General features: G+C 41.6%; 1 protein-coding gene across 1 annotated transcript in view; it reads left to right on the forward strand.

Moving 5' to 3' along the window:
• Positions 1 to 1130, forward strand: part of LOC126252642 (ras GTPase-activating-like protein IQGAP1) — a 367157-nt gene extending 366027 nt beyond the window's left edge. Inside the window, exon 33 of the mRNA XM_049953548.1 lies at positions 576 to 1130. The gene's annotated coding sequence lies outside the window, so the exon portion shown is untranslated. The remainder of the gene's footprint in view (positions 1 to 575) is intronic.
• Positions 1131 to 19133: the final 18003 nt, after the last annotated feature.

Below are 19133 nucleotides of genomic sequence, written 5' to 3' on the forward strand. Positions count from 1 at the left end.
TAATGAAGCAGTTGTAATAGTTAAGACTAATTAGCAAGACCTTGCCTGGAAGGAATGCCTGATATTAACCAGTTCAAAGCTTTTGAAAGATATTAGGTCTTCTGATAAGTACAAAGTTGGTAGTAGTTTTCTTGATACAATAGCTAAATGACCTATGGATTTTTGATGTCTACGTTAGTGTTCATTTGTTAGAAGTCATTCTATCAATTGCTCAGTATTTTGAATTATAATCAGTTCTCAGAAAAACAATGAATTATCATACCATACATTACCACTAAAAGCTTGTTTTGAAATTTCTTGTTAAAATATATGGATTTTGTGTGTCTAAACTTAAGTTTTCATTTGTTTTACTAAAGCAATGTAGTCATACGTGGTGTCCCATATCCCAATTTTTCGCAAACATCCCTTTTTTTCGTGCTGAAATTCTGGTCACCCTAATGTATAGTTAGATCCGAGAATTGCCACATTGCTTTCATTTGCTGTGTATCTGTGGAGGATACTAAGATCTAACACATTTACATAATATGAAGATATAAAATGCAATAATTCAACAAATAAAATATGTGTCTGTACAGATATGGAGCCCGTCATCCGAAAGGACAGACATCATTTATTTTCTACTGCAGCCTTATACGAATGTGAGTCGAAGGAAAGACAGGACAGTGCATTTATTAATTTCAGTGCCCACTAGCAGTGGGCATGAAGTATTCAGCAGTTCACAATTTGTGGTGTCTATTGTACGTATATTTGTTACAGTATGAATGTCTTCAAAAATGCACCTCAGTGCTGCAAGAACACCAATATGTTTGGATTTGCCGCACTGTGAAACACTGAATGATTAAAGAATTATGAAGTATTTCAGTATGACCACCTTTCATACTGTAGCAGGTACCACCCCACAATTGTCATAGTAATAGAACTGCAAGTTTCTGTAAGACGCCAGTGGCGGTTGTATGGAATCTGGTGGACCCAATAGAGCACATCCGCTGAGCCTCAGCTTGGTGGCCCTGTTGCATTGGAGCCTCATTGCTTCACCCTTGTGGACACTGTGATAACTGGACTCTGTTTCTTGCTTTATTACTTGTAATGAATCTTTGTACATCTGAAGAAATAAAAGCGAATCTTCTGTTTATTGTGTTAACTTGCTCACTAAACATTTGTGCTCCTGTCCAGCTTTCCTGCAATGACAGTTGCCACACTACTCTGCAGCGCACCCCTCCTTATCACTGTGTACGAAGTTGTACACAACAAGCACAAGCCACTATTGTACCAGACATGTACTAGAGAGCAGGCTGAAGGTCACCATTTCTGCCTTGTAATGGGGAAAATTGTTTGCTGCTGGAGGATCCTTTGTCGATGCACTTGGCCCGCCCAGAAAGCCCCCAGCCAGTCTCCCTTTTTAAAACTTGTGTTAGAAGTAAGAAGTACCTTATGCACAACACTCATCACTTCCTGAAATTTTTAAAAACATATGTTTGTTCACATAGACATAAACTGACATTTGGGGTGAGCAGTCTTATTAATGAGGATACTAGTGGAAAAATCGTATAAAGCACAAACATAGACTAGAGCTGATGCTACAACTCTAAAACACATGCTAATATATATTTTTTTCCATCATAGCACTGTCGACACAGTCTGGGTCTTTTGTTATGAATGTAATTCAAGTATTTGGAAGGAGGGTGAGCGCAAACACTGCTAACACCGTTATCAATCATTGAGCTTACAACTCTACCACTTTTCATAGTAAAAGTAAAGGAAAAAATCTGAAAGTGTAATACAAGTATTTTCTGCAATAACTGATGCATTTCTGTCTGATTGCAGGTCGAAGAATGAACTGCTAATTGTAGGAGTCCCCCTACCTGTCCCCGACGCAAAGACTCACATTTGCTCAATAACTGCCCCAACCTCGTCTCTCCCCCCTCCTGTAATACCTGCAATGAATCCCATCCTACCTACTTGTATAAATGCAAAGCAAAGCCTCCTCCCGACATACCGGAGCTCATCGTCCCCGTCCGTCCAGTAGATGATCCCATCCACCCCAACAACTCAACAACTCCTTCTGCCCTCCTCCTCCTTCATGAATCCCGTTGACTGTACCAATCCTTCCTCTGCACTCATGACTGGGACACTCACTCACCACTGGCAATTACGACGACACATCCGCAACATGCTTATTGCAAAGAAACATTGTGCCTGGCGACAGACATGCACACAACTCAACACCATGCTCTCAATAAACTCTTCCAAGTATTGGTCTGCTTTCCACCCCGACGTCATCAAACATATAGATACCTCCGCTCCTCCCCTTGCTCCTAGCTTTCAGTACTTGGGCCACACACTACCATTGGAACTTAACACTCCATCACTACCTAGGACACCATCCTCACACTCCGCACTAAACACAACACTGCACCCAGCCACGACTGCATTACCTACTGCCACCTCAAACACTGCCCTTCCTCCTTCCTTGCCAGTCCTTGCTGCCCTGTACAACGTACTCCTTGCCATTGGTTTCTACTCCAACCTGTAGGAAACCTCCCGTATCCTGATGTTCCCCAAACCTAACAAGGCCTGATGCCTCTTCCTATCACCCTATTTGTTTCACCTCAGTGTTCAGCAAGCTCTTAGAATCCATCCTTACCTTGCTCATCCATCACCACCTCTGCCAACACCCAATGTGGCTTTCGACCTTCTGTCTCTGCCGATGACCAACTCCTATACCTCACCCAACTCCTCTCCCTCCAGCTTAACTATCGTCGCTCTGCCATTTTTGTATCCCTAGACCTCGAAAAGGTCTATGACCATGTATGGCATCTCGGTCTCCTGTTTAAACTCCAGACCTACACCCTTCCTATCAGCTATGTCCATCTGATTGCCTCCTTCCTCTCCTGCTGCCCCTCCTACATCACCATCCATAACACCGATTCCCGCACCTTCTACCCCTCAGCAGGTATGCCCCAGGGCTCTTGCCTTCGGCCCTCTCCTCTACCTCCTGCACATAGCAGATGTGCCCCCCCCCCCCTCCAGTCCACCTCCTGCAGTATGCCAATGACACCGCCTTCCTTGCCCTCATGACAATCCCAACGCCTTCTCCAGAATCACATTGACCTTTTTGCCACAGGGTGTAATGAGTGGCTCATAAAAATCCATCTTACCAAGACCCAGGCAATCATTCTAGGTCGTACCACTCCCTCCTCCTGGATCCTTCATTTTTCCCTTACCATCTGTGTGTGCCCTGTCTGCCTCTCTCTCACCTATCTTGGAGTCACCATCGACCGTCACCTTACCTGGACCCCTCATTTCTGCTCTATCCAATCCAAAGCCGACAACTGCCTCTATCTCCTTAAACTCCTCTCTGGCTGGACATGGGGGGTGAACCCCTTTATCGTCATCCACACCCATAAATCCTTGATCTGTTCCATCCTCTGCTATGCCCATTCCTCCTGGATCTCCGCCCCCCTCCAGATCCTCAAGTGACATGCACTCCGCATTGCCTTCCATATATGCCTCCTGTCCCCTATGCAGACCTTCTATGACCTGATTCCTTTCCCCCATCTGCCCCTTTTCCTCGGACATATACATGTCCTCTGCACCTCCCGCAGAAGTGATCCCCCCCCATCCCCTGTTTACTTTAGAGCACCTTGGGAGAGTCAATGCTCCTTTATCGTGGGAGATCCATAAGACTGAAGGACCTGAATTGCAAGTGAAAGGAACATTACTGATTTCTAGGCACCTTCAGCTGGTTAACCTTCCAATAGGTGAGTGTATGTGTCAGATACACAGCGACAGTGTTCGTTACCTTTTCTTGGAAAGCAGGAGGGAGGGAAATATCCCCTTTGTTCTAGCCTCCTCTTTTGACCCCACTCTACTTCAGTCTTGGCTGCTGCCCAGTGCTGTAAAAAGCAAGCTACTAACACGTGTTTCGTGACTGAGGAATACGTGCGACCCTCCATTTAAGTTTTTTTCTTTTCATTTAGCCTTATTTATTGTTAAATGCTTACTAGTAATAAAGTAGTGTACATGGTGAATTTACATGTGTCTCAAATCTTCAATGAAATTAAACTAAATTGTATGTGTCAGATACGTGCGACCTTCAATGATTGCATCATGTTATTTATTCAGTTTCATTTCATATTTATTTCTTAGTTACTATGGTGGACAAAGAGATGTATAATTTAAACAATCATTTGGATGTTGAAGCTGTGATATATGCAATTCTGCATGATACCGATGATGAGGATGAACAGGACAACAGGTTTATAGAGGACAGTGATGTGAAGAAGGAGGACACGTATCAGAAAGAGATGGAGATTCTGATACTAGATATGTTCCTCAAGGGTATGCTGTTGGAGACATTATGTGTAGAAGTGAAAGAAAGAATGGAGGTGTCCTAATATTTGTTAAAGATAGTATAATGTTTACTAAAGTAGATGTTAGCTCTTACTGTGCAGAACTAGATGGAGAATTTAGCTGTATAAGACTAAACGTAGAGAATACTATAATTGTTAGCTTATATAGATCACCAGGGGGAGATATAAATACATTTTTCGAAAGATTTGAGCTGCTTATGAGGAAAATACTAAAATCTAACATAAAACTAATTATCTGTGGCGATTTCAACATTGAAATGGCCAACAGTGATGAACATGTTACTAGAACGTTTTTTTATATCTTAAGATCACTAAATTTACAATGTACAAATTACACACCAACACGGGATAAGGTGTGCTTAGATAATATAATAGTAAATTTTTCTAGAGATATGTATGACGTCAGACTTGGCAGTGGAGCCCTAGCTGATCATGAACCATTGATTTTAACATTCTCCTGTGATCTGTTGCCTAAATCAGACAAATCAGTCAGAATCAAGTCTAATGCCACATGAGTAAGAGGGCAGAAAGATGAATATATTAATTTATTTATTGACAGAATATTTGATGTTAACTGGGACTTTGTATACAACACACAACCTGGGAAGGGTGCTGGTGAAATGGTGTTTAACAACTTCCTGGAAATACTCCTGCTCACCATTAATCAAAAGTAGCCCTAAGCATAAACAGAAAAACAAACAGCTAAAATGGTATACAGATGAGCTAGCTCTCACTAGGGAGGACATGCTTAGACTGTACAGAATATATAAAAATTCTTGTAAACAAGGACCCGACTAGATAATACTTCTTATAGAGCTTATCTAAAATGTAAAAAGATCTACAAAGACAAACTGTCCTTGGCCAAAAAACAAGCATGTGAACATTTCATTGAAAGTGCTCCCAACAAATGTAAAGCAGCATGGGATATCATCAACCAATATAATTCACAAACCCATACACAAGTCTTTAAAAAGGGAGATAAGCATCTTCCCCAAAACTATCGACCAGTTTCTATTGTCCCAATTTTCTCTAAAGTTTTTGAATATGTAATGTACAGTCAACTAAATAACTATTTTGATAATCATGATCTCCTCTCCAACAGACAGTTTGCATATCAACATGGTAAAAATACCACTACTGCTGTCACTGAAGTTGTTAACCAGGTGTTAACTGCATTCGAAAATAAGGATCTAGTATCAGTCATACTTTGTGATCTTAGCACAGCCTTCGACTGCATACCATCTAACACCCTACTTGCAAAACTGGAATTTTATGGCATACACAAACCATCTTTGGATGTAATCGAATCATACTTAAGTAACAGGAGACAGTTTGTATCAATTAAAAATAGATGCTCCTCACTGAAGGAAGTTCGGACTGGAGTGCCTCAGGGCTCGGTCCTAGACGTCCTTTTCTGTTCATCATTGCAATTAATGACAAATTCAATTGTGTGTTATACAGATGATACAACATTGCTCAATACACAACAGAACTGCATCAGGCAACACAGGAAAAACTAGAACTAGTAAGGGATTGGTTTCTTCTAATGAACTCCTGTGTAATCCTGATAAAACACAAGAACTAATTCTGGGTTTAACTACAGCTGTTGAAAGCAAATCAATAAAATTGTTAGGATTCCACATTGATTCAAAATTAAACAGGGAGGAACATATTAGCCATATCTGCAAGAGAATAGCAAGAGTGTGTTATCTCATCTGGAGACTGACAGATGTAGTCACTGATGAGTATCTAAAGGTGGTATATTTTGGCCTCTTTCAGTCACGCATTTCCTACGGCATATTGTTATGGGGACATTCTTGCTTTGTCAGTGAAATTCTGAAAATTCAAAAAAAAGTAATCAGAATGATAAGCAAGGCTAAGCCCAAGGAACACTGCCGCCCCCTCTTTATCAAACACATGATATTAACTGTTGTGAATCTATACATCTATACAGCACTGCTTTATGTCAAAAGCAACTTAAATGAGTTCGAGACCAGAGAGAACATACATCCCCACAACACCAGAGGCAAACTGGACTTTGACATACCAAGACACAGACTCACAAAGACTGCAAACTCACACAAAATAATGAGTTTAAAACTCTTCAATAAACTTACAGCATCTGCTCGGTCACTGACCAGTAATATTTTCAAACGTAAGGTTTATGACTGGGTATTCAAACACCCATTTTATAAGATAACAGAATATTTTGAAATAATCATTGACATTAGTATATAAGAATATTCCTAAAAGAAAAGGAATTAAATTGTAAAAACTTTACTGTAAAGTTATTGTTAACTGTATATTTAATGTTCAGACCTATTCCGCTGTAAGTGGTCAATGGTGAATAAACTGAATACTGAATACGGAACTGAGTGCTCAGTCCAGCTCAGAAGACGACGAAGATGAGAGCACCAAATCGACATTTCAAGCTGTTCAAAGGAAAAATAAAAAATAATTGAAGTTTGGTCATGGCAAAAAAAGCCAAGGAACAGGCAAAGATGAGGTAAACAAAATATTTTACTTCATCTACCCTGAGTAATCGGACCTGTGAAAAAGTGATTAATATTCTAGATTCATGGAAATGTGTCATTTCTGACACAAGGATTCAACGCATTATAGAAAATACAAACAAATTTATTGTTACCATACAAGATAACTATTCTCGTTCAAGGGACGCTCAACAGACAGACACAGTGGAAATTAAAGCCATATTCGGGCTGCTTTATCTCACTGGCATGTACCACGCAAATTGTCTGAATATCGATGACTTATGGTGGATGGATTGCTTCCTAACTATCATGAGTATAAAAATATTTCAGTTTTTAATGCAATCTATTCATTTTGATGATGTGGAAAAAAGAGGAGAACGAAGAAAAACTGACTGCCTAGCTCCTATAACAATTATTTTTGAAGAATTTATTGTGAACTGTCAAAAGCGCTATTTACTTGGCAAAAGTGCCACAATCAATGAAAAACTCGAGGCTTCTTGAGGCAGATGCGGTTTCATACAATATATGCCAAAAAAGGCAAATATGGCATAAAAATTTATCCTTTGGTCAACTCTCAGCTACAAGGTGTTCAACTCTGCTCCGCCGTTTGCCATAGATGGCGACAATGGTAAGTAGCGGTCGAAAGAAACAGATCACAGACATCAGGCAGTTAGCATGGACCTCAGTCAACGTAACCTCATCCAAACACTAGTCGATTTGTGTCTGCATCATAAAATTGTTCTTGATTGAAAATGTCAGTTTACGAGCCTAGTTCTCGTCATTTCTGGGAGGTGTTACTGTTTTGTTTCAGTATGAAGAAAACAGCGGCTGAGTCTCATCGAGTGCTTTCAAGTACATATGGTAAGTACGCTATTAGTGAAAGAACGTGTCATGAGTGGTTTCAACGCATCAAGCACGGTGATTTTAACTTCATAGACTGGCATAGTAGGGGAAGAGAGGACGATTTTGAAGATGCTGGATTGGAGACATTGCTGAGTGAAGACTCGTGTCAGACTCAAGAAGAATTGGTGTGATTAGTGGGAGTGACAAAGCAAGCCATTTCAAATCGTGTCAAGGCTATGGGCTTGATTCAGAATGAAGGAACTTGGGTTCCGTGTGAGCTGAAACCAAGAGACATTGAACGGCATTTGTGAGTTTGTGAACAGTTGCTTCAGAGGCAAAAACGGGATTTCTGCATTGCATTGTGACTGGGCACGAAAAATGGGTTCATTACGATAACCCTAAACGCAAAAAATCATGGGGATATCCCAGCCATGCTTCCACGTTGACGGCCAAACCCAATATTCACGGCTCCAAGATCATGCTCTGCATTTGGTAGAACCAGCTTGGCGCCATGTACTATGAGGTGTTAAAACCAAGTGAAACAATCACAGGTGCTCGTTATCAAACGCCCACTGCTTGAATACTGCTCAACAGTGTGGGATCCGTACCAGATAGTGTTGATAGAAGAGATAGAGAAGATCTAACGGAGAGCAGCGCGCTTCGTTATGGGATCATTTAGTAATCGCGAAAGCGTTATGGAGATGATAGATAAACTCCAGTGGAAGACTCTGCAGGAGAGATGCTCAGTAGCTCGGTATGGGCTTTTGTTAAAGTTTCGAGAACATACCTTCACCGAAGAGTCAAGCAGTATATTGCTCCCTCCTATGTATATCTTGCGAAGAGACCATGAGGATAAAATCAGAGAGATTAGAGCCCACACAGAAGCATACTGACAATCCTTCTTTCCACGAATAATACGAGACTGGAATAGAAGGGAGAACCAATAGAGGTACTCAGGGTACCCTCCGCCACACACCGTCAGGTGACTTGCGGAGTATGGATGTAGATGTAGATGTAATGTGTTTGAGCAGAGCATTAAAAGACAAATGTCCGCAGTACAATGAGAGACACAATAAAGTGATTTTGCAGCACAACAACGCTTGACCCCACGCTGCAAAACAGGTCAAAATGTACTTGGAAATGTTAAAATGGGAAGTCCTACCCCACCCAACGTATTCTCTAGACATTGCTCCCTCTGACTATCACCTGTTTAGATCAATGGCGCATGACCAGGCTGACCAACTTATCCGATCTCATGAAGAAGTCACAAATTGGATCGATTCATGGATCACTTCAAAAGATGAACAATTTTTTCGACGCGGGATTCATGCACTGCCCGAAAGAAGAGAGAAAGTAGTGGCCAGTGATGGAAAATACTTTGAATGGTACATGTGTAACCAATTTGTTTCATTAAAGCCTCAAATGTTGGGGAGAAAACGGTGGAAGCAAAATTGTACACCTGGTACATTATACATATAATATGGAAATATACACTGGAAAACAACCAGAAGGTCCATTTAGTGTAAGCAGTAACACATCCGAAATCGTGAAATGGTTAGCAGCACCCATTTTCTACAGTGGGAGAAATATCATGACCAACAATTGGTTTACCTATTAAGATTTGGTAAAGGAATTGGCATTAAAAAAATTTCATACGTTGGCATGTTACATATAAATAAGCCTCAGATTCCAGAATTCGCAATGACCAGAAAGTGAGAGCCCCACTCAAGTCTGTTTGGCTTTCACAAAGAGGCAACACTTGTTTCAATGTGCCAAAAAAGTACAAGAATGTTTGGTTGATATCCAGCATTCACAACGATGGAAAAATCGATGAATCACACAAAAGGAGGCATTGATGCTGTCGACAAACTTTGTTAGTCTTTCAGCATTGTGAGAAACACAAAGCGATGGTCTCTGGTGGTGTTTTATTTTATTTTTTTTTTTTTTTTAATATGATGAACATTGTTGCCATAAATTCATTTATAATCTGGAAAGGAAGCACCAGCAACAATCTCAGGAGAAGAAAATATCCCAGATAGCTTTCAAATGAAGTAGTTAAGGAACATGTAAAAAGGAGAAGTACTAAATTAACTGCAGACCTCCGTACAAAAGTTTTAAATGTGTGGCACACAGAAGATGAACACCAACAGCAACAAGGAGGAGGAGAAGGTCAACCTCAGGAGGCTCTGAAAAAAAATATGTAGCGCATGTTTAGTTAGTAAGAAAGCGAGAATAATCTGTTTCAAATGTGAAATATGTGGACAGTTTGTTTATAGCATTCAAGTAGTATTTGCAATGATTGTATTTCAGCTTCTATATAATCACCTGTTTCAAATGTGAGATATACAGACTGTATGTTTTATTTACATCATTCAAGAAATGTTTACATTGATTGTATTTCAACTTCTAAATAACTTTAGTATATTGAGAAAGCAAAATTTCATGCATAATCCTTTATAAATTTGACATTCATACACAGAAAGAAAGTATCAGTACTTCGAGATGCTGTGTGAAGGAAATGTGTGTTTTAAAACATAACTTTATTTTTAAATAAATTTTTTAACTTTCTTTTCTTTGTATAACCCACAAATAATACCTAATATTACTTTTATGACAAAAATTTAATGTTTATAAAGACATAATGTTTATTAACAACAAGCGGTATCTGCAAGATACGCATGACTGCCCATGTCCAAATAGAAAGCGCGCCTATTGGAAGGTTCAACAGATACAGGAAATTATACGGAAAAGGAAGTTGCAAAATTACAAAGTTCACCACAAAGTAAATGTTTGGAGGAGATGTCAGTAATAGGTAATACTATAGACGAATTAATGTGAAGCTCATGTGAAGATGAACCTTCTCCATAAAAATATTGTGTATAAAACCAATCATTAAGGTTTAGTGCAAGAACTGTGTCCAAATCACTTCATCATTTTGAGCAAAAAAGGACAGTCATTTGTACAGTCTATGACTGCCATGACACAATTGTTTACAACACTGCTAGAGATAATTATCAGTAGATTACTGTCTCAGTAACTTTGTATTTATCTTCAGGAACATCAGGGCAAATTAGGACCTAAACTTAAAAAAACAACTGTTTGCTTACAAAAATCTTGTAATCGACATTGCAAAATCTGGAAAATAGGAGAGAATAATTTCCAGTTTTACATCCAGAACATCATCTTACCATTTACAGGAACTAATTCATTGCTTTTGTTATACTCTTGGCCTGGACATTATGACACCTCTGTCTTTAGGGGGAGGATGAAAATATTGTTAATATAATTCAGATTCTACCAGGAATTAACAGTGTGATTCAGCCTGTCAATAAACAATTTTTTTGACAATGTACAGGATTTTTCAGAAAATTGTCAGACAGTAAAGTTTCTGATAGCTTCTCACTCATCCTTTCTGATTTATCAGCAGAAGAGAATTGTTAAAATTTAGTTATTTCTGCATTGTCAGTTTACACCACCACATTTTACAAATTTGATGAAGTATGCCTGGGGTGGAACATAGTATGTGGAACTTTTCTTACTGCTTCCTAGTTCTCTTTAAATAAAACTAGTAATAACTGTGAAGTGTCAGAACACATTACTTTTTCTTTTATTGGATGTGCCTGGTGTAAGGAAAATGTTTGTTTTTATCTTCCAATACATATTTCGCATTTTTGTGATGACTACAGGGGGATTACAGATGTGTCCAGTTCCACCCATCTGCTTTGACACATGACGTCATTAAGATGATGGAAATGGCTATTCTAAGCATCTCCAATACGGCGCCTATGACATCACAATATACACAGGGCAACAAACATGTAAATGCATATAAATAAGTCAGTAACACCTCCCTCCAGAAATACAATCAAACTAACAGGACAACTGCAGGAAATTGGAGGTTTTAGCACCGGGACAAGCTAAATATAACAGTAAAAAAAATATCCAAAAAAAAGACCAAAAAAATAAAACAAAATAAAAACATTCCAATACACAAAAAAAAATACAGGATCGGACACTTCCCTTGACCTACATAGGTCAACCACAGCCGATGATACGAAAACACCAACACCTACAGCTAAAACTACGAAAATTGGAACCGGACATCTCCCTTGATACATATAGGTCAACAACAGCTGATGATACCAAAACACCAACACCTACAGCTAAAACTATGAAAATTGGAATCGGACATTTCCCTTGACGTGTATAGGTCAACCACAACTATTGATACCAAAAAGCCAACACCTACAACTATGAAAAATAAAACCAAAACCTCAAAAATCTAAAAATAAAATATCCCTACATAAATTAAAACACATTCAGTACACCTTAAGTACACAAAACATTATAACTCGAGAAGAGCAGATCCAAAAAACGATTTCATCATCATATCCATACTTAACACCAGAAGTCACACAATAAATTAAACATCATACCACACCAAAAACAGCAATCCAATAACACCTAACAAAAACACCAAACACACAAACAAACAAAAATTAATTGGTAAGTCACTGAAATAACTTCCAAAACTTTTGTCCCAAACTACAAACACTGCCAACGACTTCACACATTCAACACCAATGCTAAAATGAAGCCAGTACAACACATTACACTCAGAACATACGCAAACACATCACCAGAGGGCACCATCAAACACAACAACTACAAACACAACCTACTCATAAACTCCATGCTGTAAGGACATCTCACACCACAGCACCCATATGTCACAGGACAAAGCAGACGTGTGGAATCCGACACTTCCATTGACCCCTACAGGAAATAAACAAGGTACTGTTTCTTTGTTAGTAAAATATACTTTATTCAAAAATTATCATAAGAACTGTGCTACAGGAATTATTATAAAATGTTTAATAAATAAATTAAAGTCCTGAAACTTCCTGGCAGATTAAAACTGTGTGCCCAACCGAGACTCGAACTCGGGACCTTTGCCTTTCGCGGGCAAGTGCTCTACCAACTGAGCTACTGAAGCACGACTCACGCCCGGTGCTCACAGCTTTACTTCTGACAGTACCTCGTCTCCTACCTTCCAAACTTCCTTTCTTTCAGGAGTGCTAGTTCTGCAAGTTTCGCAGGAGAGCTTCTGTAAAGTTTGGAAGGTAGGAGACGAGGTACTGTCAGAAGTAAAGCTGTGAGCACCGGGCGTGAGTCATGCTTCGGTAGCTCAGTTGGTAGAGCACTTGCCCGCGAAAGGCAAAGGTCCCGAGTTCGAGTCTCGGTCGGGCACACAGTTTTAATCTGCCAGGAAGTTTCATATCAGCGCACACTCCGCTGCAGAGTGAAAATCTCATTCTGGAAATTAAAGTCCTGACTGATGGGAGTCATTGTAATGTAACATCTTACATTGCCTTGATTTTATTTCCCCTACGAATCACTTGTGTAGCAAGTGATTCAAAAAATTACTGATTTGAGACATTTCTGATATGGTTTAAGTGCTTAAAATTCAGGCTTAGTGCTACTTGGTGTTATCTACTTACTTGCCAATTTGCGCACTAGGCTGGAAGGATTGTACAAACCAGTTATAACTGCTTTTTTGTGTGGCAAAAATGTGTAGCTGAAAAAAAAGGTTGACAGTACATTTCTATTGGTTCATTCTTCCTATATGAACATTTTTAGTGTGTTTTTGACATATCAGATTGGACCATTCCCTTGTTACTTTTGTTGTCTATGATAGTTGAATAATATCTAGCAGTCATTTTCGTTGTGCATGTCCGCAGCTCAACAACCCCTCTGTTGTGAGTAGCATCTATCCTTTCAAAGGTTATCAATTTCATACATACCAACATGTTATATTTTATTTCAGATTTGATGTTGTGCTCTAAAACTGTTTAAATCACCTGAGCAATTTTTGCTTTATGTGTGGTTTGTTTACATCTTTATTTTATCACTCCAACAATACACAAATTGTACCAGCTGTACTTTGTACACACACTTGGTGATCATGATAAACCTGGGAAGTTGTAAACTGTGTTCAACAGGATTAAAAGATTGGGTGTACAACTGAAGAAAAATGGTCATGGGTGTTTCTATGTCTTGTGCTCTCCAAGTGATTTGGCGGGTTGAAAGAAACAAAAACAAATGTAGATTTTGCTATAAGACAGCATCCTCACAACAATAATTTGCAAATCCTGACTTTCCCAGGTGCAGAAATTGTTATCAGAAAACAGAAAGTTGTATACATATCGCAAATAATGTTTACAATGTTTTTTTGATCCTGAATTTATGCCTGTAGGATGGAAAACTTTGGTGACTGGCATGCACCTAGCCTACACCAGTTTTCCAATCTGAGGTAGTGGACCTACAGTTTAATGTGAAATTCGAACCATGTTTCATTTCTGTTGAATCTCTACACCACTGAGAGGTAAATGCTAGATTAAAATCAGAAAAAAATCTGTGGTCCCACTAGGATTCATTTCTTTCACCTTTCAATTCCCAGACCTGCGCTTTATCAGTGTACCACAAGGCTTGACATTTTCACGATAGAACTAAATTATATCATGAAGACCTATCCTTAAAAAAATTTTAGAAAGTCGTCTACAACTGCATACTGTGTTATTCTTCACAATATAGGTCGGTAATGCCATACAGTTGGTTGTATAAGGGTAGTCATAGCAGAGGAAGCCACATCAGGTCCTGACATAGCTAAACAAGAATATTTCCTGCTAGTGTGTTCTTTGACATTTCCTCTGATTTTGTGCACCATCAAATTCTCCTTAATAAGCTTAAACATTTATAATTCCTCTTGATTTGACAAGATCTTCTTTACAGAAAGCAGAGGATTATATTGACAAACTGCATCACAGAAATACTTGTAAAAACAAACTTAGTTTGCAGCAGTATGGTACAGTGTAGGGCCCACTCATGTTCTTGGCTTGCATAAATGATCTACAAAAAACCTTAACCTCCACGGGTTGTGCAATTGTATTTTGTACAACACCTGTATTATTTTAACTGCCCATTGCAGCCAGTTAGCTTCTCTCCTGCTGCCTGTCCGTCCCTATCCCTTTGTTACAGGTACTTTTCTGGCCATAAACAATTTAGTCAGTATGTGCCTGGCTGTTGTACAGAATACAATCTGTGACTGTTCTCTTTCTCATTGCTTTCACTCACATATATTCTTCGTTGAACTGTTTTTTTACAGAAAGTAAGTACAATTCTTTTTTGATAGTGAGTAGAATAGTTCACATTTGGAATGTTTGTATTACATGGACCCCAGTAGAACTTGAAGACATTTCTAGAATTTTGCAAAAATTAGAAGAAGAAGAGACTGAAAGAAAAGCTCAAAATCAATCAACTCAAAATTTTGAGGAAAGCGATTCTGATTTGAGTGATGAAGAAAGAACAAAGTGAAGTTGAGAGTAGTTATGGAGAGTGTTATGGCGTAACAAGCTCACTACGCCACACTGAGAAGGAAGCCGAAAGGCACGCGTACACACACGCCGACTGGCGTCAAGTCTCGAACAGGATACGTTATGACTGCTATAAAGAAAATACGTAGCTTTGGGAATATACTTAACTTTTAATGCTTCCTTTGGTACATCTCTCTTGACTATACAAATGAGACTCGTAAGATACATGCACTGATACAATTGGCGCCTTGCTAAGTGGTAGCCATTAACTTAGCTGAAGGCTATTCTAACTGTCTCTTGGCAAATGAGAGCAAAGGCTTGGTCAGTATAGTCGCTAGCAACGTCGTCGTACAACTGGGGCGAGTTCTCGTACGTCTCTCGAGACCTGCCGTGTGGTGGCGCTCGGTCTGCAATCACACAGTGGCGACACGCGGGTCCGACATGTACTAATGGACCGCGGCCGATTTAAGCTACCACCTAGCAAGTGTGGTGTCTGGCAGTGACACCACATTCCTCCCCCGCAAATCGGCGAACAGTCGTGTTATAAGGCTTCCGCCCGCCGTGGGGAGGACCCCATGTTGACGTATGCGATGAAGTGGGGAGCCTAACAACAGGCGAGGCTGTGCCACCCGCACCCGGCCATTCGGTCCGAGGGGAGCTAGGAAACGCCTGAAAACCTAGTCCAGGGTGCACGTCAACATGCGGTGTATGCGCCCATAATGAGACAGGAGGGGCCGAAGGGTCGACCTCCATTGCGTCGGGGCTCCCGACGCGCGATGACGCCATGTGGCCCGGAGCGGGCAAGAGGTCCATGGTGGAGGACAGCCGGTCACGGGAAGCGAGCGGCGGCGCGTGACCCAGGGAGGCGCCAGGCGGTTGCAGCGACGCGTCCACTGCGGGCGGAGCCGGCGGGAGAACAGGCGGCGGCGGCGGCGGCGGCGCGTCGCCATGAGGCAAAATGGAAGGCAGCGTCGGTAACACCTGGGGATGAGGCGAGCCAGTAGATGGGTCCCCAGGGCGCTGACCGAACGGCACCGTCGCTGAAAGCAGACGGGGAGCGGCAGAACCCAGGCGACGACAGAGGCGCAGCTGATTGAGATGCCGACGCACCTCACCAGAGGCCCCCAAAACCAAATACATCGCGCGGCCGAGGCAGCGAAGAATGCGCCCTGCGAGCCAACGCCGTGAACCGCGATAGTTGCAATAGAAAACAACGTCGCCAGGAGCAAAAGCAGTAGTCGGCCGCTGCACTGGAACCTGATGCGGCGGATGCAGCAAAGACATCAAGGTTCGATGAGGACGACCATGGAGCAACTCAGCCGGCGAGCGACCATCGCGGGGCTGAGAGCGATACGAAGACAAAAAGAGCAACAATGCGTCCTCCCTAGAATGCGACTCTTTCAACTTCAACATCTGTGACTTGAAAGTCCGGACCAACCGTTCAGCGGCACCGTTTGACCGAGGCAAAAACGGCGCGGATGTCAGATGTTGAATACCATTGGCCTTGCAGAATGACTGAAATTCTGCGGACATGAATTGTGGGCCATTGTTGGAAACAATAGTCTGGGGAAGACCTTCAATGCAAAAAATAGCGGACAACGCTTGGATGGTGGCAGATGACGTCGTGGAAGACATCCGGACAACAAATGGAAAATTACTGAAGGAATCGACAACAACCAACCATCGAGCATTCCAGAATGGACCAGCAAAATCGATGTGCAAGCGTTGCCAAGGGGAAGTGGCTGTCGGCCATGCAAAGAATTTCCGCGGCGGGGCTGATTGTTGTTCGGCACACGCCACGCAAGAAGAGCACATATTCGCAATCGCAGCATCGATTCCGAACCAAGTACAGTGCTGACGAGCAAGTTGTTTCGTGCGCACTATACCCCAATGTCCTTGGTGGAGAAGCTTTAAGACAGAGGACTGTAACGAACGTGGGACCACGACTCTGGATTGATCATTATCCGAACGCAACAACAAAACACCACGTCGTACAAAAAGTCTCTCCTTGTGAGCAAAAAATCGGCGAACCAACGGATCCTCGATCCGTGACTTTGACAAGGGCCATTGCGTAGCAACAAAACGCAAAACAGTAGCAAGGACAGGGTCAGCAGCTGTGGCTGTAGCGACACGACGAAAATCAATCGGAAACGATTCGACCACGTCATCGGTTTCCGAATCAAGGAACATACAAGCAAGTTCGGAAGAATCGAATGCTTTATCCTCAGCAACAGGCAAACGGGACAACGCATCAGCGTTTCCGTGCTTAGCAGTGGACCGATACAAGATATCGTAGCGGTACTGCGAGAGGAAAAGAGACCAGCGAATGATTTTCTGCACTGTACGTGGAGGTACAGGCTTGTTCGGATGAAAAAGCGATGTCAAAGGTTTGTGGTCTGTGATGATGGTAAAGTGACGACCATACAAGAAATCATGGAACTTAGTAACACCAAACACGAGAGCTAAAGCTTCTTTCTCTATCTGGGAATAATTGCGTTGCGCAGACGAAAGTAATTATGAAGCAAAGGCAATAGGACGATCATGCGACCCATCTTTGTGCGCAAGCACAGCACCGATCCCGAATTCCGATGCATCGACCATCAACAAAAGGGGTTTCCGGGGATCGAATGGTGTAAGGCAAGTATTTGAAAGCAACGCTGATTTCAACCGGCGAAAAGCGCGTTCGCATTCCGTCGTCCAGACAAACGGAACACCTTTACGGCGTAAGCGATGAAGCGGAGCTGAAATGGAAGAAGCGCGCGGCACAAACCTGGCATAGTAATTAATTTTTCCCAACACACTCTGGAGCTGTTTCAAGTTCTGTGGCGAAGGCAACTCCTGTATGGCACGGAGGTGCTCTGGACTCGGATGTATGCCTTGGGCATTAATGACATGTCCCAAATATGGTAAGTCACGAGCAAAAAACACAAATTTGTCCTTCCTCAAGCGAAGACCATTTTGTCGCAAGACCTGAAATAACGTTCGTAGGTTGGCTAAATGTTCGTCTTCTGTCTTTCCGGAGATCACAATATCGTCCAGATAGTTCGCAGCAGTAGGGACCGACGCACAAACAGTTTGTAAATATTGCTGAAACAATGCAGGGGCGGATGCACACCCGAATGGCAGTCTTTTGAATCGGTACAATCCAAGATGCGTGTTAACCACCAAGACGCGCTGGGATTCTTCGTCCACTGGTATTTGCAAGTACGCATCTGCTAGGTCCAACTTTGAAAAATATGTTCCCGGGCACAGTTTATCAAAAAGATCTTCCGGGCGGGGCAAAGGAAAAGTTGCAGTCACAAGTTGTGGATTCACAGTTGCCTTGAAGTCCACGCAAAGTCTCAATTTTCCGGAAGGTTTTGGCAAAATTACTAAGGGTGAGGCCCAGAGAGAAGCCTGCACACATTCAATTACACCTTGAGATTCTAAACCGTGTAATGTTCTTGCGACCTCATCACGCAATGCGTGGGGAACATTGCGCGCTCTGAAAAATTTCGGTTGGGCGTCCACTTTGAGTTCCAAATGTGCTTCATAGTTCTTAGCGCAACCAAGGCCCGGTGCAAAAATGTCTGCAAATTCTTCACAAAGATGAGAAACACTGGCAGAAGGCACAGTCTGATTCACTGATAGGACCTGATTTACGATAGACAAGTTAAACAACTGAAATAAATCTAAACCAAACAAGTTCACTGCCGTAGAAGAACGAAGAACGTAAAAAGACACAAGTTTTGTTTGTCCCTTGTATGTTGCAAGAAGGCTGCACTGTCCTAACACAGGTATCTGCTGTCCTGAGTAACTATTGAGCTGAACATTTGTGGCACGCAACGGAGGTTTGCCCAGTTGTTTGTACGTGTCTTGATTGAGCAATGAAACTGCAGCTCCGGTATCGAGCTGGAATGGTATCACTTTGCCTCCAAAGTCTAAGTCTACAAAAAGTTTATTGTCCTGCTGACGACAAGAGCGACTGTCACGTGCAATTTGAACTGATACAGGTACAGAAGCACTTGCGACTTTACGGGAGTTCCGGCGACGTCGACGCACACTTTTTGTGG

This window comes from Schistocerca nitens, chromosome 1 (assembly GCF_023898315.1).
Source record: "Schistocerca nitens isolate TAMUIC-IGC-003100 chromosome 1, iqSchNite1.1, whole genome shotgun sequence".
In the NCBI taxonomy this organism is placed as follows: domain Eukaryota; kingdom Metazoa; phylum Arthropoda; class Insecta; order Orthoptera; family Acrididae; genus Schistocerca; species Schistocerca nitens.